This window comes from Phaseolus vulgaris, chromosome 1 (genome assembly GCF_051622355.1).
Source record: "Phaseolus vulgaris cultivar YP4 chromosome 1, ASM5162235v1, whole genome shotgun sequence".
Taxonomy (NCBI): domain Eukaryota; kingdom Viridiplantae; phylum Streptophyta; class Magnoliopsida; order Fabales; family Fabaceae; genus Phaseolus; species Phaseolus vulgaris.
This window is the reverse complement of record NC_143498.1, coordinates 10,493,051-10,517,182: the sequence shown is the minus strand read 5'-3', so window position 1 is coordinate 10,517,182 and position 24,132 is coordinate 10,493,051. Positions and strand designations below refer to the sequence as shown.

Below are 24,132 nucleotides of genomic sequence, written 5' to 3'. Positions count from 1 at the left end.
ACATGAAACACTTACTTTTCCAAACCGAATGAGCTATGGAATAATTTGCAATACAGTTGAACATGGAATCGCAAATCCTACACCAGCCGATGTTCCTGCAATAGCAAGAAAAGAAAGGAAAAAACATGAAGCATGCAAAACTAATAAGAGCAACTAGAACTTGCAGCTTAAACATTCATTTCTCCATGCAAAGTAAAGTGAATGGATCAACAATGTAAAGAAGGAAAAAGTGGTAGAATTTTTTTGACAAGTGAACCCAAAAGATTTTCTCAGCTATAATTTTCATACAATGCTTAGTAACGTGGTCTAATTCCTTCTGATTGTGATGGTTAAATAACTTGCCTGTCTGAGTAAATATTGCAGTATTAATCCCAATTAAGCTTCCTTTCGAATCAAGAAGGGGACCTCCACTGTAAGCATCATAGGAAAAGTAAAAAATGCAGCATTTGATGTAAACAACCAGTTAACACTCAATACCAATCATGAAAAAAACATTTGACCAAGTGAACTGCACCAAGCTGAAGGAAGGGGATTATTCTAGCTCATATACGGAAAGGATCCTAGTGTAACCTGTTCCCAGGATTTATTGCTGCATCAGTTTGAACACCACCACCAATTGTTACCCCAGTTTGACGAAAGATGCCTCGGTTAAGTCCACTTATAATCCCAGCTGTGAGGGTGTGATCAAAACCAAATGGATTTTCAATTGCCAAACATTGCTGCCCAACTTTTAGAGACGATGATTGCTGTATTTGTAGATTTGTTAAGATCTTGTCATGTGTATGATACATGCATGCACAATTTTATTAACTATCTAAATGAGAGATTAATAAAAATATGTGATTTAGACAGTCATCAGTCTTGCGGCTCAATAGATTGCATATACATACAAACACGTCATGAGTACTATTTTAATTAACAAAGAAAGCAACTTTAAGCCACCATTATTTTAATGAACAAGTAACATGAATGAACCAAAGAAGAAGACAAACCTTTAGACTTTGAATGATTAATTAATCCTTTTGATGGAATAGATTATTATAAAAGTAAAACAGAAACTAACATACAGAAGACTTGACCTATTACTAGGAACCACAACAACAACAAAAGGATATCCAACTTGGAAGCAAAATGTTATAAAGTGAAACAGAGATGTTAAGTATATTGCTTATGGAAATCAGGCAATTGATTCACAGAAGAAATAAATTCAGAAAGTAAAAAGGAGATCATGCCTTCAAGACAGTAAGATCCTTTAAACGATCAGCTCCAATGAGTATTTCTTCAATGTTATACTCATAAACACGAACCTGAAATGAAAACACAAATTTTCATAGGCCAAATAAAATAAATTCTGCAAGATGCAAAATAAATAGGGATTTTGTTCTTTAATATACTATTATTCAGATAAGAACAAAATTAACAACTAGGGGAAACATAAACAACTATAGTGGGGTCTCTTGTAATTAATAGCCAAGGTGGGTTGTGGATCACAATAAACTCACCACAGTTGACAGTTTGATAGCAGCACCATAGAAAAGGTTGCCTAATCAGATGTCAAGTTTTAACTTTTAATTAAAGTCTAGGAAACTAAAGCACACAATATATTGAGTTAAACAAAAAAACACAGTTGATTAAATTGCATGTTCCTCATGGATTCAACCATCTAAAATGAGGAGTTTAAGTTGGGAAGTAAAGTGAGGAATCTAAATATTGATATATAAATGGTTGAGATCTGTCACTTTTCCTTCTTAAGTGAACACTGTTAAACTATAAGGGACATGGAACAAAGCTGTTCAATCCCTCAACAAGAAAAATAATCATTCCATGGAACAGAGCTGTTCAATCCCTTAACAATTGTTATGAACTTTCGTGTAGGAGCCTCATGGACCTAGAAATAGAGTAATCCTTCTTGTGACTAATGGTGAAAGCATTATGCAGACTCATCCATGACAGAACCTCCTAAACTATCACAATTTTTCTGAAAATTATTTCTCATTGATAATATTCTAATCAATTATGCTGTTTGAAAATGCTACATAGTTATCACTAACAATTATCCCAATTGATAAAATATAAATAAAGAGATCCCTTAGGAATATAAGATCACATCTAACAATCATCCTAGTTAATAAAATAGGGAACTAAAAACTGGATTTTGGTATCCAGATCTTATTAGGAAGGAAAAGATAGAGTGAAATAAATAAAGATTTAAAAAAAGATATATGATAATCTCAAGTAGTGGACAAGTAGTGGAACATGGTGAGCACTAAATGCATCATATCTAGTTATGATTTAGATACTAAACATGGCATGTCACAACCAAGAGCTTTTGTTTGATGTGATACAAAAGCAAATGCAAGAGACATAAGGATTCTTGCACGTGAAACACTAATCTCCAACCCCGCATTCCAACCTGAAATTAGATGTTTGGGACATAATAATGTTGAATAAATTAAGTGTAGTAAAACTCAAAGAAGTTCCTCAACATTTTAATTGCTTTGGATTAATTAATCTTCATTTTTTAAGTAACTAAATCATCTTTATTCAGTATTTTTCGCTGGAATTTTCAACACACACCAGCAAGCAAAATACATGTAGCAGGGAGCAATACAGTGTTGTATGCTTGGAGAATCCACCACCTTATTCCAGTCACTAGAACAATTTCTAGAGAAGAATACCACTTTTATGTAAGAGACTTTGTGATGAGAATCAAATAAAGGAGGCTTTTATTAATGGAGGAAGAGGACATCCACCCTCACATTTGAAGTTCTTCCTTCTAGTCTTCTCAAAATTAAAAGAAGACATAAAATAAAGATGAGGCCCAAGCCCAAGCCCAAGAAGGCCAAAGCCCAAGTCCATCCTATAAGGGGCAAGGCCAAGCTTTGAAATACTCTTGTATAGTTTTAGGAGGTGTGGTTATTAAATAAAGGAGTGTGAAAATGTAAAATAAAGTCACATTGTCCATGTGACTTAGGAGAGTGGTGTAGGTGTAGCTTTTAGGAGGTGTTATAGTAGAAAAAGGTCACACCTCCCATGTGACTTGTTTTTTGTGGGAATTTCAAATGAGTTTTATTTGAAATTTCCCACCTATTTTTCAGCACCTCTTAGCCTATAAATTAAGGTGCTTCCTTTGTATTTTTTAGATTTGAATTTTAATTAGAGAAACTATACTCAATTTTTGAGAGAGCATTGGAGAGCTTTGTGCCTTATTCACTAGTCTTATCTTGATGGTTCAATGGTTACCTCAAGTGGCGGCTTGCACACTTATCTTGGAGTCTCCATCCTCCTAGTGGCGTGATCATCCAACCATTCCTCCATCTTCATGAGCTTTCTCTTCTCCTTCCTTCCTTCTCTTTTTATGTTCATGTATTAGCTTGTGTTCCTTGTCTTTTGGTTCGGCACTTTCATTTTCCAGCTGCTGTTCTTCTATTTTTGATTTTGGTTCGGTGCCTTTTAATTTCCAGCACTTCTAATTCAGTTTTCTTATCTTTTGTTCCATTCAATCGGTTCAATTTGACAATATGTGGAACTTCCATATGAGTTTGTGTTTTGGCACTAGTTTTGGTGAGTTCTTGTTCATAGAACCTTGATCCAATTCTATGATAAAGTGCCTATCTCATAACCAACTCAAGATGATTCCTAAGAATGTCAAGAATCATTCAAGTGTGCTATTGGAATCACATCATGTGGTATCAAGAGTTTAGGTGTGTTCTTGTTTAATTGTTGAGTTGTGTAGCACTTTATTTAAAGAGCTCTTTAATTTCTTGCAATTTACGTTTCTGTTTTAGGCTTATTTGAGTTTTCTTGCTGTTTTCTTTATGTTGCCTATCATATGTTTGAGTATTTTCCTTTTTGAATCCATACAAGTTTTGTCTTAGTCTTGTTTTTCCATAATTGTCGTCACTTCTTGTAGTACTTTTATTGAATTTTTTGTTTCTTGCTTTGGTGTCATATAATTTTTCTGAGTTTGATATTTGATCTTTTGTACATTTTCTGTTTTAGAATTGAGTTCATACTTGTATTCTAGACCTATACAAGTTCATACACATCATTTTCCATTATGTCTTTGCTAGTTCATAATTCTGTTTTTCATTCCTATTAGGATTCCTCTGTTTTCTAAAAACGTGCTTACTGTTTTTGCCTTATTGCAATTGATTTACTCTCTGGAAAATTCTGAAATTCTGGATTTGTGTTCTTCAAAGTGTTATAAAAGCATAGAAAAAAGAAGTACTAAAAAATTCAAAGTACACAAAAAATGATAAATAAAATACAAAAAGTGTACAATTCTGCCGAAAAAAATACGGTAATCTGGCAGCGATTTTGAAAAAATATCTCAATTAATTGGCTTACTGTTTTTAAGTAATTCCAGTGCCATTATTGAGTTAACATCTTTAAGTTTCTGTGGTTTAAATTTCATAATCCAGTTCGCTCTATATCATTCCAGTTAAATCAGTGAACATCAAGCACAGTTTGCATAAAAAATATTTTCCAGTAGCTTGTTTTTGTTTTCTTCATCTACTCTAGTGCTTTTCTTTAAGTATTCTTTTGTGTGCCTACTTTTTCATTGAGTTCCTTATTTTCTTGCTTGCTTTTGTTCATTAATCTTTGAGTTTGTCATACATCAAGTATTCCTTTTGTTATAGCCTTTCATTGCTTATACCTTTTCTTGTTTGTCTTTATTGCTTCATTGGTTTTGTTGTGGTTGGCTTTGAGATTGGTGTGCCTTGCTTTGACATCTTTCATTTGAGGATTCCAAGACCTCAAGATCAGATTGGTGCAGGGACATTATTTCTTTGAGAGTGACTTCTTTTTCTGGCCAAATTCACTTCGACAATTTGGTTGCCAAATTATTTTTTTTTGTGCTAACTTTGTTTCTTAACTTGTTTGCTGTTTTTGTGTGTTTGCTGTTTTCATTTGCAAATGGCTGGCTATTCAAGTGGTGCATCTTACAAGCAGCATTCTCCTTCCAAAGCTTCGGTCCTTGGTGAATTGCATGAAGCCCAACGCACCATTAGGCGTTTGGAAGAGAAATTGCAAAAGATGGAGGTGCAACAAGCTAGGCCATCTCACTCTATCCATGATGGACATCATTCACATAGACCTTCTTCAAGAGGTTCTTCAAATGATTTAGGTCGTGAAGAGAACCATAGGAGAAGGAGAACTCCACCCCAATTTCTTGGACATAGACATCACAACCTAGGGGAGAGACCTCACCATGGAAATGGCTACTACCAAGATGCAAAGGCTAGGCTACCTTCGGTCAAGCTTCCTTGTTTCAATGGCTCTAGTGATCCTAATGTATATTTAGATTGGGAGGCTAAGTGTGAACAAATATTTGAGCTCCATGAGATCCAAGATGAACACAAGTATAAGCTAGCCACCTTAGAATTTGTAGATTATGCCATGAAATGGTGGCATGGTATGTATCACAAGGGTCCTCCCGTGGACTCTTGGAACTCTTTAAAGGATCAAATGCGCCTTAGCTTTGTGCCACCACACTTTAGGAAAGACCTCATGTTGAAACTCCAACGGTTTCAACAAGGCACGCTAAGTGTGGATGCTTATTACAAAGAATTAGAAACGCTTTTACTTAAAGTTAATTTGAAAGAAAGTGAGGAAGCTATGATAGCTAGGTTTGTAAGTGGCCTAAGAAAGGATATTCAAGATGTTGTTGAACTTCAAAAGTATTCATCTTTGGGATCTTTGGTTTACCTTGCAAGGAAGGTTGAAGCCCAAATTGCTAAGAAAAATGCTTTAAAAAACTCTCCCAATGATGGTTACTACACCAACTCTTGGAAAACTAAAAAATCTTTTTCAAACCTTCCTTCTAAGGATTCTTCTTTCACACCTAGAGAGTCTAAGCCTTCTACTTCTACTCATCTCTCACCCATTAAATCGTCTAGTAAAAAATGTTTTAAATGTTTGGGATATGGTCACATAGCTTCTAATTGTCCTTCTAAAAGGAATATGTTTGTGCATAATGGGGTAGTAGTTAGTGAGCATGATTCCAATTCATCTAGGCATTCTTCACCTTCTAAGCCATCAAGTGAGATCGAGAGTGAAGGTCCTTGTGAAGGTGACTTATTGATGATAAGGCGTATGTTGGGAACAATTCCAAAATCTTTGGATGATGCTCAAAGAGAAAATATTTTTCACACCCGATGTCTTATCTACAACAAGTTATGTTCCTTGATTATTGATGGGGGTAGTTGCACTAATGTGGCTAGTACAAGAGTTGTGGAGAAGTTAGCCTTACCCACTATCTCTCATACCAAGCCTTATAAATTGCAATGGTTAAGTACCAAAGGTGAAATCATGGTTGATAAACAAGTCCTCATTAACTTTGCAATAGGAAAGTATAAAGATGAGGTTTTATGTGATGTTGTGCCCATGGAAGCAACTCATCTTCTTTTAGGAAGGCCTTGGCAATATGATAGACATGTTTTACATGATGGCCTATCCAATACAATGTCTTTTTCCTTCCAAGGGCACAAGGTTATCTTAAAACCCCTCTCTCCCAAAGAGGTTCATGGGGATCAAGTAAAAATGAAAACTAAAAGAGAAAATGAGAAAGAAAAAGAAGTAAGTACTAAACCGAGTCACACCACTTTGCCCACTAAATCCAACATGTTGACTCGTGCTATGCCTCAAAAGGAACCTCCAAGGTCTTCTTCTTCTTTATCTTTTTCATTACCCAAGGTTCCTATTTCAACACCAACTTGGTTTAAAATTTTAGGGATGATTTGTTCATACCTCCTAATGGTTGTCACCATTTAAGAGGTCTTTTTCCAACACATCACATCATTCCCAAACAAATTTTTCCAACTTGGTCGATTTATAGAACCTCCTTTTCTGAAATCCCATTGTTTACAAATACTAAGTCATGTTTACATTTTTCTTCCACTTTTAATTGTAAAACTAAACTGACTTTATTATATGCAGGGATTTAGAATTCGTGGACGAATTCTCTCCAACTCGAGGAGTATGATGAGAATCAAATAAAGGAGGCTTTTATTAATGGGGGAAGAGGACATCCACCCTCACATTTGAAGTTCTTCCTTCTAGTCTTCTCAAAATTAAAAGAAGACATAAAATAAAGATGAGGCCCAAGCCCAAAGCCCAAGCCCAAGCCCAAGCCCAAGAAGGCCAAAGCCCAAAGAGCCCAAGTCCATCCTATAAGGGGCAAGGCCAAGCTTTGAAATACTCTTGTATAGTTTTAGGAGGTGTGGTTATTAAATAAAGGAGTGTGAAAATGTAAAATAAAGTCACATTGTCCATGTGACTTAGGAGAGTGGTGTAGGTGTAGCTTTTAGGAGGTGTTATAGTAGAAAAAGGTCACACCTCCCATGTGACTTGTTTTTTGTGGGAATTTCAAATGAGTTTTATTTGAAATTTCCCACCTATTTTTCAGCACCTCTTAGCCTATAAATTAAGGTGCTTCCTTTGTATTTTTTAGATTTGAATTTTAATTAGAGAAACTATACTCAATTTTTGAGAGAGCATTGGAGAGCTTTGTGCCTTCTTCACTAGTCTTATCTTGATGGTTCAATGGTTACCTCAAGTGGCGGCTTGCACACTTATCTTGGAGTCTCCATCCTCCTAGTGGCGTGATCATCCAACCATTCCTCCATCTTCATGAGCTTTCTCTTCTCCTTCCTTCCTTCTCTTTTTATGTTCATGTATTAGCTTGTGTTCCTTGTCTTTTGGTTCGACACTTTCATTTTCCAGCTGCTGTTCTTCTATTTTTGATTTTGGTTCGGTGCCTTTTAATTTCCAGCACTTCTAATTCAGTTTTCTTATCTTTTGTTCCATTCAATCGGTTCAATTTGACAATATGTGGAACTTCCATATGAGTTTGTGTTTTGGCACTAGTTTTGGTGAGTTCTTGTTCATAGAACCTTGAGCCAATTCTATGATAAAGTGTCTATCTCATAACCAACTCAAGATGATTCCTAAGAATGTCAAGAATCATTCAAGTGTGCTATTGGAATCACATCACTTTGTTAGAATCCTTGAATTGATGTCTATATTGTTTCGAACACCCCATGTACTTATCACCTGAGTTAGTGCGTATGAAAAGGGAACATTTAGATTAAAAAAGTTACAAGATAATAGGAAAACAAGTATTTGCTTCATTACCGTAAAAGGGGAAATAAAAAACTCTTTGTTGTTAGTACAAATACAAGAATTTACCACATCTATTGTGCAGTGAACACCGTACACATACATTTCATCTTTTGGATTGTCAAATAAATTTTCTATTTTCTAGATTGACAGGCTAAAAGAAACATAAGCCATTGTACAACAACATTAAGTAGTTTCCGCCATTGATCAACTAAAGCTCTAACAACTATCGATAGAAAAAAAAATCAAACAACTATCGTTAATCCATTAGAATCCCTAAATAAAGAGAATCTAACACATCCGCAAACACAATCCAAAAGAATTTCAAAAACAAAGAAAGGAAGAAAGGAACCTAGGGTTTCACGGTCGAATCTCACACGGCGGTCGCTGTTGAGTATGACGGTTGGTGCATCAATCGATCAAGCTCAGTCGAAAATGCTCTCAGTCGAAATGAGTTCACGCACCAAAAATGAGTTCACGCACCAAAAATAAGTTCACGCACCAAAAAGGAACAAAAATGAGTTTTCGAATAAATGAATTTTTGTCAAATAAATGAGTTTTATTTAATTTTAAAATGCATTAGCATGGGCTTAACCTTCAAAACTTTAAATAGTCATAGCGGGGACTTAACCTTCAAAACTTTAAATAGTCATAGCGGGGACTTAACCTTCAAAACTTTAAGTAGAAAGGCGTGGGCTTAACCTTCAAAAATTTAAAATTTTATTATTATTATTTTTTTATTTATTTTTTAAAAGTTTGTGTGGGTATAACCCACGCTTTTTCCCCACTTTATTTTATTTTCTTTAATTGTGAAGGCGTAGCTGACACTCTTTAGTGTCACAAGTGTCACCCTCGCTTTTCTTTGCAGCTAAATGTACTTTTTCGTGTAGTGAATTTAGTCAATATAGCAACTAATTATTTTTTGTCTCTAAAATTTGTTTCTATTTAATGATTTTCTTGTAATGAATGGAATGAAGATAAGATAAGAACTACAACAACACAATTGGAAAGATGAAATAAGAATTCTTAGAAGTTTGCCATTGCCATCAAATACGAGTTTAATCCATAGGATTATAAAAGTTTGAAAGCTTACTTCTAATAGAGGAAGATGAATGATAAGTGTCATTGTTTAGTGATATTTCATGCAAAAACTTAGACATTTATTGATTTTAATTGTTCATTAAGTCATGACTCAACCCTAATTTGAGAAGTTAGAATTTAAAAATATATTTTGGAGTTATGAGATTAATGGAACTATTTAATCCCAAATTTCTGTTATTTTCAGGAATTTAAGAAAAGATTGAGCAAAGGATTAGAGGACGAATAGGGAGGCTTGAGAAGAGCTAGAAAAGAGAAGGATTAGACATTCAAGATGTTGGCTTCGATAGTGTCAAAGTTCAAGAGGGGGGGTGAATTGAGCTTTTAAAACTTTCGCATAAATTTGAATTTATCACAGGACAGAGACAAATAAATCGATTTATTTAACAATGAACAAATTTATTTTTCTTATTCTCTTTAATGAAACAGTAACACAGTGCTGTGATTTCAAATGTTGAGCAAGATGATCTGCAGGCAAAGTTCAAATTGATTTCCACAGGATAAACCAGAGGGCTAAACAATTAATCACAACCCTTGAATACAAAAACAATTCTTGTTTTTAAATCAATTAACAGATTGGGTTAACTTTTACAGAACACGAATTCCAATTATGTTTCACAACTCATACAAATTTACACAAAAGTTCTTCAAAAGGTTTTCCAGAAAATCAAGAACAGTATAAAAGTACCCAGAAAGAACAAATTCAAACACAATTGAATAGATTTATTTCTTGGCATATTAGTTTATTCAGCGATTATTAAGTGCAAGGATTAAGAGAGAATGAACACAAAACAATTATACTGGTTCACTCAAATGAGCTACATCCAGTTTCCACCTAATCCAATGTGAGATCCACTAAACCACAATTCAAAACAATTACAAAACCACTGTTCTTGAACCCTACAAGAACATGACACACCTTGCTGAAAAACACTATTCCAGCACACACAACTCTTCAAGAAACCCTATCAAGAAGAGTTTTACAAACACACTTTACAAGTAATTGGAATATGAAACGAATACACCTGATAGAGAATGCAGAAATCTGTCTTAGACCAGTAGAACAGATTGCTCACACAGTGACAACACCTCTAGCCAAGCCTTAGAACCAACTAAGAACAAGCACACTTTGTAATTTGAAAAATCTTTCAAGAACCTGTGCTAATCCTCTGAAATCTCTTTTATCTCAGTTGTAAAAACCAGTTTTCTCAACTATATGAACAACCATTTAAAGCCAGAACAAACTCTCTTTTTATAGGAAACATTTTATAACAAACTTTCAAAAAACAGTTAAAGTTGTTACAAAAAGAACAGATTGAAAATAAAATGAACAAATTTATTTTCAAAGGTAGTGAGAGATTTTGTTAGATTTAGGAGACTTAGTCAAACACCCTGGTGCAAGGATAAAGCTGTGAAAAACCTTTCAAGAAAAAAGTGGCACCAGACTAAAAAGAATCTATTCATTTAGAGAAAAACATATTCATTTTCAAAACGATAACAAGAGCTTTTTAATAAGAGAAACACAGTCGTTTTGATGGAATGAAGACTTAGTCAATATACTCGATGCATAAAACATGATTTTAAAAAGCACTTAATCAAAACATCAGTTTAAGAAAAGAATCTATTCATTTAGAGAAGAACAGATTCATTTTCTATGCAGTAAAGAATATTTTTTTCAAAACATGTGAAAAACATTTTCATAAAACTTGTGCTTGTTCTTATCACATGGTCAAGGGTTAAGAGGTGAATTACTCAGCAAAAAACCTACTTTAAACAACCTCTAATCTATACCTAAGACATCCTTAAAACAAATACAAACACTAAGGAAAAATACACATTTGGCTTCATCAAACATTTTGTCTTGAAGAGGCAGCATCCATCTTCAACACAAGATTCCTCAAACTCGGCCAAGCCAACTTAATTTCGCTCAAGACTTGCTCAAGCGGGCCAATCTTGCTCAAGCGAGAATGGTCCAAAGGAAAACTTTACCATCCAAGCCACCGTACACAAGAATAAATGACAAACGAACTGTTTATATAAATACTAGAATAAACCTGTATAGGAATTGTATTTTGGTTTCTTTTTCAAGAGTACTTTATAGATGAAACAAAGACACTCTAGAAACCCTAAATTATCACACAAGTAAGGGATTTTAGAGCATCTTAAAGGAGCATACACAACCTCCTTAAGCCACCATGGTAGCTTATGGAGCAATCTAAATTCATCTATAAAAACTCTAATTTCCACTCATGTACTTAGACTTGCATATATTGACTGAAGACTTCAGAACTTGAATACTCATTCTCTCCCAAATCTCTCTTGCTAGTGAGCCTATTTGGCCTAGTGTACCTAGGGAAGGTTGGTCAAACCTATCTCCTTTCATTGCACCTTCAACCTCACTGAATCCTTGCACCTCTCACCATTTCGGTGCACTTGTTTCAATTCAATTTCATTGCCACTCCAATCAATCCATCAACCATAAGGTTGGACTACATTATGTGGATTAGAGCACATTAAGATCCTTCGGCCAAGCTAAGTCAAACACTACAAAAAAATCACTTTTAGCGACCACCAAATTCAGTCGCTAAAAGCACTATAGTCAGTCACTAAACATATCTGTGACCGAAACAGTCACCAAATAAAGATCGAAGCGAAAACCCTAGTCGCAAAGCCCTTAGCTACCGAATTATAAAGTAGTCGTTAATTTGCAACCGAAATTTCGGTGGCTAAATCGGTCGCAGGAAATTTGGTCACCAAAATTTAGAAACTAAATTAGCAACCAAAATATCGGTTGTTAAATTCGTCGCACATAAATTTGGTCACCAAAATTCGGAAACCAAAGTAGCAATCGAAATTTCGGTGGCTAAACCGGTCGCAGAAAATTTGGTCACCAAAATTCAGAACCCAAATTTCGATGACTAAATCAGTGGGTGAAATAGAAGGTGATAGCGACCACCGTTTTCAATCGCTAAAAAATATCTTTTGGTGGCTAATTCGATGGCTAAATGGAGACCCCTATAGCGACAAATTTGATTTCGGTGGCTAAATAGCCACCAAATCAATTTCGGTGACTATTTTTATATGTATTATTAATACCTATTTAAAATGGTATTTTGACCATTTTATAAAAAAAATTCAAACCTCCTCATAGATACTCAAAATTCAATCAAGCTAAATAGGAATGAACTTCAAATACATAGTTTAAGAAGGAGTTGTACTCAAATTAAAGGTAAATCGTACTACACAACTAAAACTGTTGAAAACTAGTTAAAAGAGTCAAATCTATTATATAATTCAACATACAACTAATCTTCTTCTAAACTGTCATCTCTAATGTGTCTCCTTTATGATGTCCACTAGTAGTAGGATCTGAAGAGCCTGATGCTGGATTATTCATTTGAATGTGTTGTAGGATGAGTTGCATCTGCTCGTCTTGTTTGTGCATGCGTTCACTTTGCTCTTCATGAGTTTTCATCAATAGCTCCATCTTTTCTTCAAGTGTTTGCTCCTTGACATGTTTTGTCATAATTTCATCATTTAGCTTTTGAATAATCTCACGCATTTCTTCTATTTGATGAACTACTGGAGTTTGGCTTGTAGCAGAATGAGCACTTGTTAAACTATTAAACCTTTTTCTCAATACACCATGACCATAGACATTCCCTTTTTTATTTCCACCTCCAACAACATCGATGTATATTTCATTGTCATCAATAGAGGCAACATGAGATTTTTGCGAAGATGCGCTTTCAAGCATTTGCTGTTGTTGGGCTTCTTCTCGGTGTTTCTTATATTTCTCCTGAAAATGAAGTCAAATTGATTATTGCGAAGAAAACATATAGTAAAAATTAAATTAGAACTTAAATTTTAAACATACCGCAAGGTCGCGAGTCTTGTCATTGACCCATTGTCCAGTCTTCAATTTCTTTGTTCTCTCTACAACCTCCCAAGCAGTTGGTTGTCGTTCAAGCTCCTTAGTCTACATAAATTTAATAAAAATATATAATAGATTGTATTTAAATTAAATATAGAAAGAGAAAAAAAATATAATAATATTACCATTTTCTCAAAGTGAGCCGCAGTAGATATGGAACCACCACAGTAGGCTGAGGCTCCCTGCTCAACAACCTGATTCGCCTTAGCAATAACACTATTGTTTTGGAATTTTGTAGAACTCCAATGCTGGTCCAAGGTTGCTCAAACAAGTGGTGGAATCCATGTCCCCTTATCTTGACCATGCCTAACTTTACTCATAGCATTTTTAAAGATACGAGAGGCTTTTGTATAAAAAATGGATCTAATGAGTTGGTCTTGTTCTAGATCCCACCTATACTCTTTATGCATGAAAAATAAATTTGAAAACAAACATTGTAGAAAAATAAAATAACATTTTAAATGTAATCATAACTCAAATTACCTTTAACTCCCCAAACCATCTATATCTGAGCTCAAGACGAACCTTCTTCCAAGTGGGACTGGATTCATCATATTTTTGCTTGATGATTCGTGAGATTACATTGGAAGGTCCATTTGCCGGTGAAAACCTGTGTTCAAAACATATTGTCAAAATGATATGTGAAAATCAGATCATATTGATGAATTACAATTAGATTAAAATATACTTACTCTCCTCTTTTTGCATGAAGTCAGGGTCTTTGATCAACTACATTGCCAGACTCATTGTCAAGTGTAAAAGAGTCTTGTATCGGTGAAGGTTGATTCATAATTGGCTCTATAGAAAAGGTAGTAGGATTTGATTCTCCTACATGATGTTCAATATCTTGTTCGTGAAGTAGGGGTCCTTCATAGATATGACATGTAGACTCCATAGTTGTTGGAAAAACAAACGAAGGGGGAATGTTGGTGTTGGGTAAAGATATATCAACAACACGAACACCTTGACCACCACGATTAGGTGGTCTACCACCACCACCTCTACCCCTTGGTGTCATCTGCAAGTAAAACATATTACATATATAAGATGTAATTAATACAATAATCAAAGTGGATCAATCAATTTTGAATAAACAAATAAAGTAATCATGATCAAAAGACTCAAACCTGATTGTGTTTTCTACAACCAAATATGTCAGTTATCTTGCCTGTTATTCACTACAATTATGGGAAACCACAATAAAATTAATGTTAAACATAATTTGGACAAGGTATACAATCAATTTTAATGCATGAATTACCGAAGAGGTATCTGTGTCACTAAAATCACTCTCAATGTTATCCTCACTTGAAATGTATTCCTCCTCATATTGCTCATCTATGTTTGTTTCATTTAGTAATTGTAGATCTATTTTTTCTCCCCCCATCAACATCAACAAGAGAATCATGAATGATTTATGGATCAACATGCAGCACTACTTCAAGTTTTAAAAGCTCATAATCTTGGTATGGAGTGTCATGCTCAACCTCTCTTACTGTGTTATCAATGATTCTAATACGAGCTTTTGTTTTAATTACTCCCAACCAACCTTGGTGTCCCTCTGGATATTTGGTGTAATAAACTTGCTCTGCTTGTTGTGCAAATATGAATGAATCATATTCTTTATTATATCTCCGTGATTCTTTTACTTGAACGATCCCATAGTTCTTATATACTATGGTTCCTATATTAGGAGTATTATCAAACCATTCACACTGAAAGAGAACTACATTCATTATTGGAAAGCCAATATACTCCAATTGAATAATATTAGACAATATTCCATAAAAATCTGACTCTGATTGACCATTGGTTCCTCGTACATAAACACCATAGTTAGTGGAATTCATGCCTTCACTCCAAAGAACAGTGTGAAATTTGTATCCATTGATAACATAGATAAGCCATGATTGAACTTTTCTCTTAGGACCCCATGCTAGATTAACCAATAATGGATCTTCAATATTATTTTCTGGATTTAGAACCTAAACAAAAGGTTATAAAGTACACAATGTCTATCTAAATATAAAATTTTTATAAAAGAAAAATTAAAAACCTACATATTGTTTGAACCATGTAGCAAAATAGGATGAAATGTATTGGTCAATTTGAGCTTCTGAAGCAGTAGGACTAATCTCTCTTAAATATTCAACATAAATACTACAACAAAGAAATTGATTATTCAAACCTCATGCAACATAATTAACTTTCTTTTCAAATGAGTGAACATCATCTTACCCAAAGTATGGTTGAACCTCTTCACAGTTTTGAAGAACATACAATTGGGCAACATCAAAGTCTCTTTGATTTAGATAATATGTCATGCATTTTCCAATTTCTCTTCCTGGATAATTCAAAATTGAAATAGGAGGAGCATGTGAACAACCCTTACCTACTTCAAGATTACGAGGGATCCTAGTCCTTCTTGTTTCAACATGATCAGGATAATAAAATGAGGAAAATGTAGATGTTTCCGCTACCAAGTAAGCTTCACAAATAGAGCCTTCCACCATGGCTTTATTTTTTACATTCTTTTTTAAGGAGTGTAAGAACCTAAAAAAGAATATGGATGTACATAATTTAAAATATTAAATAAATAAACTACAAATGTTGTAATAGTGATTAATAATTTTATACCTCTCAAATGGATACATCCAATGATATTGGACTGGACCACCAACTTTTGACTCGTAAGGTAGATGAATTGGAAGATGTTCCATGGAATCAAATAAGCTTGGTGGAAATATTTGTTCCAATTTACACAATAGCACATAAATATTTTCGTCCATAACTCTTAGGTGTTCAACATTTAGTGTTGTCGAACTTAATTCTCTAAAGAAAAGACTGAGTTCAATAAGAACATTCCAAATTGATTTTGCTAATGCGTCAAATGCAATTGGAAGCAAACGTTGCATGAACACATGACAATCATGACTTTTCATGCCATGTAAATTGCCTTGATTAAGGCCAACACATCTACCCAAATTGGAAGCATATCCATCTGGAAACTTCAGTTCTTTAACCCATTTACAAATAAAGACTCTTTGAGATTTCGTAAATGTTTATGCTGCTTTTCATTTGATAAGTTTACCACCACCAATATCTTTCAACTCTAGCTCTTTTCGATTGCATATTTGTGCTACATCCAATCGAGCCTTGTTTGTGTCCTTAGTTTTTCCTTTGATATCCATCACAGTGTCAAACACATTCATGAACACATTTCTCTGTGTGTGCATAACATCCATATTGTGACGTAAAAGTTGAGTTTTTCAATATGGCAACCTCCAAAATATACTTTGTTTCTTCCAATTATGTTTAATACCATATTTAGGAATATTTTGTTCTTCTTGTAATTTAGTGCAAACTGGTAAGTGTGCAACCCTATTCCAAATGTCAAGACTAGACAAACATGGAGGAGGGGGATCAGTCTCAACAAACTTCTTCTTGAATGCCTTTTTATTATTCCTAAAATGATGATCAGGTGAAAGAAACTGACAATAGTCGAAAAAAGATATCTTGTGACTATGACTAAGATAGAATGCCTTTGTTCTTTCCATACATATAGGGCAAGCAAGTCTACAAGAAGTCATCTAACCCAATAACATGTCGTATGCTGAAAAATCATTAATTGTCCACATCAAATCAGCTTTCATCATAAAATTTTGCCTTAGTGACACGTTATAAGTCAATATCCCATCAGTCCACAAGGTTCATAAGTCATCTATAAGTGGTTGCAAGAACACATCAATCTTATGCTTTGGATTTGAAGGAACTGGAACTAAGATTGTCAAAAACATAAACTCCCTCTTCATGCACATGGAAGGCGGAGGGTTGTATGGGGTTAGGATAACTGGCCAACAAGAATAACTTTTTCCATATTGACCAAAAGGATTAAACCCATCTGCACATAAACCTAATCTGACATTTCTTGGGTCTTGACTAAAATCTGGATGCATTCTATCAAAATGCTTACAAGCTTCTCCATCAGATGGATGAGACAAAATAGACGGGTCCCTTTGATTCTCACTATGCCATCTCATGTGAGGTGCAGTTGCCACTGAAAAGTATAACCTTCTAAGTCTAGGAATGATGGGAAAATACCACATTTTCTTAACAATTTTCTTGTCAATTCCCTTCCTAGTGTTTGTCTTATATCGCTCCATTCGACAAATAAAGCAATTAGTTCTACTTTTATGACAATTTTCCCTATAATACAACATGCATCCTTTTGGACAACAATCAATTTTCGTACAACCCAAACCCAATTTTTCCACCGACTTCTTAGCTTGGAAAAAATTATTAACCATTCGATGATCTTTGGGCATAGCCTCCCCCATAAGTTGGACCATTCTATTGAAACATCCTTCAGACATATTATAACCAGATTTCAAGCTTAGAGCTTCCAAAGAAGCTGACAATTCTGAGTGATTCTCACATCCTTCCCACAAGGGTGCTTGTGCAACAACAAGCATATTAAAAAAATTTGAAGTTTCCAGATCAGGATTTTCCTCCATGTACTCAGATCCAATAACACTCTCTGGTTGCATGCAATGTGCATTTGAGGGCCCAACATGATCCATTATCATTTAATGGAAATGACCTAATTCATTATCTTTGTTCACAAGTTCCATAACATAAATTGGAAACATACATTGGGGGAGATTGTGGCAATTCTTCACCATGATTTGTCCACCAATAATAATTAGGCATGAATCCCTTTTGATAAAGATCCCACCCAACTTGATCCACATACTTGAAAACTTTACAACTACATTTAATACAAGGACATCTTAACATTTCACCTTGTTCTTGAAACTTTTCTTGACTAATAACATATTGTAGGAACTCATACACTCCTTCTCTAAATTCCTTTATCAGATGTTTGTTTCTGTCAAATCTTTTATAAATCCACTTTCTACCTTCTGGGATTTCCATTAATGCAATCTGACTACAACAAATTCCTAATGTATACACTTGTTTTAAGAGAGAGAAAACAAGACACTGAATGGAGAAAGTTAAAAATGCAAATATGAAAGTATTAGGTTGATAGGAAGAAAAGCATACATTTGTTGGTTTACTTTGTAACTGATCTTGGGAGGAGGTGCTACTACTTATATAGAGGTGTTGCTATCTATATATTTTTCCTGTAGACAAGAGAGATGAAGAAAGTCATATTGAATCAAAATATCATTAAAACAAGCTAATGGTTAGATGAATTATATTTTAAAAAATTAAAATATATTTGGTCATACATCAAGTCATCTTAATATGGATGTGACACATCTCGATCATACATTACATTAAGAGTAAGAAGTTGCTTATTTTTTGTGGTTCGAACTCCCTTGTTGTATCAGGGCCTCTTTGGATGGGACCTCTTCATGATGCTGCATATCTTATGGACATGCTAAATCTGGGCAAGGAGTGGGGATGGATAGGCTGTAATGGTAAATACAACTTTAAAAAGCTAATAACAGTGATGGTGGATGAAAGTGACCCTAATTTACCATTTTTATAAATTGTATTTTTGCACAACGGGTTTGGTTTCTTTGTTTCAGGTGGATTGGTATTCTGTCTGTGCAACATAAGGAAATCATAAATCACTTTGAGAGTTTTCATTTAATCCATCTCAGTATTAAGCAAAATCAAGTATGGAAGGGTTTATGGATTGTTATTGTTCGGAGCATATGGGATCAGAGGAACTTGGTTGTGTTTAAACAAGGGATACCTGATGCTGAAGAAATTTTCCATTCAGCACAACTCTCCACATGGCTCTGTTTGAAGTATGAGGCGGGTTCCACTAGCTGTTCTTTCTCGGATTGGATGCTCAATACAGGCCTTTGCTTACACGACTACTGATATGGGAGATGTTGCTGAGAAGATGTAGTTTCATGGCATGTACAAGGTTTCTGTGCTAGCTAGGAGTGGAATGAGGATGGCAGAGTGGTGTAGTTGTTTCGATAAAGGGATGCCTTGGACAAGGGGATATGTGTTATATTACAGGTGAGGAGGGTGAGTAAAAGAGGTAATCGCCAGGAAGTGTGGAGGGCTGGATGGAGGGTTATGTACTATGTGATGGCAGGAAAATCATAGTGCTCCCTGTGATGAGTATATGCAGTCTCAAGAAAGCAGAATGGAAAAAATCACGATGGCTCTAGTATTGGAGTGCTTGAAAGGTAGTAGCACGGTTTTTAACTGGTTTCGCTGTTGCATCTTGCTGATATCACGGAAAAAGGTGTGACATTTCAGTCACCTGTTGATGGAAAGCCAATGCTTCTTACACCTGAGGAATCAATTGAAATCCAAAATTGGAGCAGATATCATTATGGCTCTCGATGATGCTGTAAAGACCACCATTACTGGTCCATGAGTTGAGGAAGCTATGTATCGAACACTTAGATGGATAGACAGATGTATAGCAGCTCACAAGAGACCTCATGATCAAAACTTATTTGGTATTGTGCAAGGTGGTTTAGATCCTATATTGAGGGATATCTGTGCCAAAGGTTTGGTGGAGCACAATTTTCCTGAGCGGTGAAGATAAAAATTCATTTTGGTGAGTTGTTGCTCACTGCACTGCTGCTTTGCCAGAGCATAACTCTTGATATTGTTGTTTGTAGTGCTTTGGGCGCTGACATGTATGACTGCGTGTATCCCACTCGAACAACACGCTTTGGCACTGCTCTCATTCCTGAGGGAGTATTGAAATTAAAACACAAAGCAATGGCTGATGACACCCATCCAATTGATCCTACTTGCCCTTGTATGGTTTGCAAGAACTATACCAGGGCTTACATCCAATGCAGGGTGTAGTCCTGGGAGTGTTCTAGGGGTTTATTTGGAACCCTCAATGGTGAAATGGATAGATGCAGCAGGAAGGTGAAAACAGGTTGGCTACATTATGGCACACTGTAAGGTGAATTGAGGCAGCCCTGCAAGATGGTCTTGGAGGGAGTTTATTGCTTAATAACTGGGGTTTGAGGATGGTACCACATAATCCGAAAACACTAGTGGTGAAGTTATTGGACTAACTCGGTTTCAGCTCTGAATTGAGAGAGCATATCTGTAAAATTATAGAGCCATTTGGTTGTCTCTTGGAAGAAACCTGGAGATGAAGGAACTGTATAAGAAGATAGGGGCCAGAAAAATGCCCTAGTAGGAATAAGCTTTGGTTGCATTCCAATTGCTAACTCTAGTCAAAGCAAATATTGCTACTGTGATAAAAGGAAGGCGCTTCTAATAAGAAGCAACTAAAAACAACAACACGACTCAATTCTGCTAGGGAACAAGTCTGGAAGTGCTGAAGTATGATTCATGGAATTTGTTGGTTCTTGTTGCCGTGGTTGTTAGGGATTTGAAGATTATACCAATTGTAGGCTCGGTGGGTCATTGATGAAGGTTAATGGAGTTGCTGGAGAAACAAGTGTCATGGCAGGCAATAGCTTTCTATGCTGCATAACCTGAAAATTATGCAGATCTGAAGCACTTTTGCCTATGCTGATTGGTTTTCTTGGGTTTAAAGCTTTGTCTTTTCATATAAAACAACCTGCTGTAATAAGCTTTCTGTGAGACTAAATTTTAGTCTCTTTGGTTTTGAAAAAGCAAGTGACAAAGATCTAGGCCTTTGTGCTTGTATCTATCTTTCTGCCTGGTATCTTTATAGATGTTTTTATATAAGGGTTGGGACACCCCTGAAGTGTCCCCTTAATTATTTTATTCATTGCTGATAAAAAAAAAAGTTGGATGAGGTGCTTCTTATTGAAATTGTATCTTTGTTGCAATGTGAAATAATGTTAGCTACTCTGGTTAGAAAAATGGTTTAAGGTGGTTTTTGTGTATTTATGCAGATGGACAGTCGTGCAAAAATCAATTCTCCACGTTTGAGGACCTTGATGAGCGCAATACACCAGGTACTCTTAAACAAATCTCTTATCTAAAAAAACGTAAGTCATAATTGTGTACTTTATTGAGTATATATTTGGAAGATTTTTGTCAGAAACAAATTTAGTTTAGATCTTTTTCAAAATGGCTAAAAGATTATTGATCATTACGTTGTTCTAGATAGATAGTCTTAAGTGTATTTATTGATCATTAATTCAAATATGACTAATTAAACTCCTACGTTAAGCCATGAAATCATTTATGGCTTAACATTGTTCACATCACATGGCACAACACAACCCCCTTCTTTAGGTAAATGCCCAAAACTTTACTTATTCACTAAAATTGATTGGTTTCCTTATGTATGGTTTACCAAAATATAAAACGAAAGGGTGTTACCTTTTATTATGTATCATGAGTGTATTCTTTCCCTAGGAAAAAGATACATTAATAGAGGTTAAATGCTGAAAAGTTTAAAATACTCTTTAATCTCTTTCAATACTAAACAACATACTAAAATCAATGTGAGTTTCATTACTTTCTTTGGTTAGATGAGATAATGAGATCATACATTGTTCATGCTGACTCTAAATAAAGCTCCATAAACCAGATATTCATTGAGCTTTTAATGTTGTTTATTGCAGAAGGGTTATGCTGCCAGCAGGTCTCACATTGCAACAAATGCAATCAAGACAAATTTCCCCATGACAGAATGCATCAAGATTGCCAAAGAACTACTGCAGGTTTCTATCGCTTAATTTAAGGGTTGAAGAAAGTCATATGGTTTTGAACCACACACAAGCATAATACAGTCACAAGTACCAATGCTTGGTAAATGTTTAGAAGTTAGAAGAAGTGCAAATTTTGCAACTGTAACCTAATTATGGAAATGCCTTTATGGTTATTTGATGATTATTTCTTATCAACGGATAATGATTACAATTTACAAAAATAATACCTGTTGCAGTAAAAAAATGTTACATATATTTCATTACTTCAGAAAAACATTATTTTCCCTTTGAATATGTTACAAAGTTTCCCCCTAACCATGCCAGAATGTCACAAATATCACTTACTTGAAGTTTTCACTGTAACAACTTGTTATAACTTCCAGGATGCATACGAAGGAAAAGTTATAAATGTATGCAGTTTCAATCTTGTTCAACATGTTTAGTAATAATACAAATCTACCACTTAATACAATTTTAAAAAATAAAAAATGAAGAATTTCCCATTTATAGGTATAAAATATGCGTACTACACTAATATTTTGCCAATTTTGGAATATGTATGATAGAGCAAATATTGAAGATAGAAGACTCTAAGTGCAACAAAACCATATCAAGCAAGACAAAGATCATTTGAAATCTCTGGTCTTCTAATTCAAAGTTGCAGTGTAATCATTGCCACTGTTACTAGTTACAAGGAAATGATTTACTGGGACCTTATTGGTTGAGTAATCTGCATAACTACGTAATTCGCATATATTTGGACACTTTTAATAAAATTGAGATCCAACGCGTTACTCTTAAGGTGTTTTTAATTACGCATATATAGAGGAGTTTGGTTTGTAAACCTTTTTTCATTTTCATTCATTCATCCATAAAGTGCTCACTTATGCCACCTCTTTTAACAACTAATAATGTCATTACGTGATTATATAAAAGTAAATATAAATGCTTTGGAAAATATGGATTTGCATTATTATTCTACAGAACATAGTTCAATGCCCTAAAAGCTAACAATAACTTCTTAGATTTATGCAAGCAATCAAAGTACCTTCGATCGCATCTCCACTCGCACCTCCGTTCGCACCTCTGTTCGCACCTCTGCACGCACCTCCATTCGCCTCCATTCTTACCCACAACTTCCTCCTCCTCCAACAATAACAGTGTTCGCTCAAGTACCCGATTTTTGAAGCAGGGTTGGGGGTTTGTGTGGGGAAGGAAATGGCTTTGTTGAGGGTTTGTGTGGGGAAGAAAATGGCTCTGTAGAGGGTTGAGGGTTTGAGATTATTATTATTATAATAATAATAATTATTATTATTATTAAAATAAAAAATTTCATTTAACGACCAAAAGAAATTCGGTGGCTAAAACATAAACGTATTTGGTGGCTGATTCGGTGACAAAAATAAAAAATTACATTTAGCGACCAATAGAAAATCAGTGGCTAATTCGGTGGCATAAAATAAGCAATAATATTTAGCAATCGAAAAAAAATCGGTGGCTAAAACATAAACATTTTCGGTCGCTAATTCAGTTGTAGATATATTTTTCCCAATTTATTCAAAACACCACTTTAGTGACTAATGGTTTTGTCACTCTCATGTTCGGTCGTTGATTCGGTTGCAAAACTAACTAACATCATTAAGAATTTACTCGGTCGCTATTTCGATCACAGATTTGATAGTAAGGGTATTCGGTGGCTATTTCGGTCGCAAATTGCGACAACTTATTTTCAGTCACTGAATTCGATGACTAAATTGTTATTTTCTTGTAGTGAAATTTCACCAAAAAAAATCTATCAACTTGTGTTCTTCACGATTCTTGATTGTTTTTGCTTGATTCTTCCACAAATATTTGTTTCCACCTTTTATTATCATTGTTCATTACTTGTAATATGTTTCCACGGTTTAAAATCAAGTTTTCACTGTTTAAATTCATTGAAACCTTCAACAAACACTCTTTTATCTTATTCATTGGCAAACCTCGTTGTTTTTCATTGTTTTCGGTTGATTCTTGCATGTTCTTCAAGTTTTCTTTGATTTCCACCATTTACAACTCATTTTCACTGATTAAAACAACAAATCCACCATTTATTTTCATTAAGTCATTCATCAAATAATTTTTGATTAGTTTCGCTGCATAACCTCATTTGTTCTTCATTTTTTTGCATGGTCTTGTTGGTTTTGTCCATTTTTTTTTGTTCTTTTTCGTAATTTTAGCTTGTTTCATTGTTTAATGTGTGGTCTCTTCAATTTAATGGGTTAATCTTGAGTTTTGTACGGTTTATTTTCACTCATTTTCCATCAAACACTTTCCATAAACAAACTTCTCCAAAGGTGGTTGTTCTTGCTGTTTTCATTCAATTCAGTG

The 24,132-nt window shown here is 34.8% G+C and overlaps 3 pseudogenes; 1 reads left to right on the top strand and 2 right to left on the bottom strand.

Moving 5' to 3' along the window:
• Positions 1-33: 33 nt before the first annotated feature.
• On the bottom strand, positions 34-13,864 carry LOC150029513 (uncharacterized; annotated as a pseudogene).
• A 4-nt stretch (positions 13,865-13,868) lies between these two features.
• Positions 13,869-18,091, bottom strand: LOC150029512 (uncharacterized; annotated as a pseudogene).
• A 430-nt stretch (positions 18,092-18,521) lies between these two features.
• On the top strand, positions 18,522-19,966 carry LOC137815488 (uncharacterized; annotated as a pseudogene).
• Positions 19,967-24,132: the final 4,166 nt, after the last annotated feature.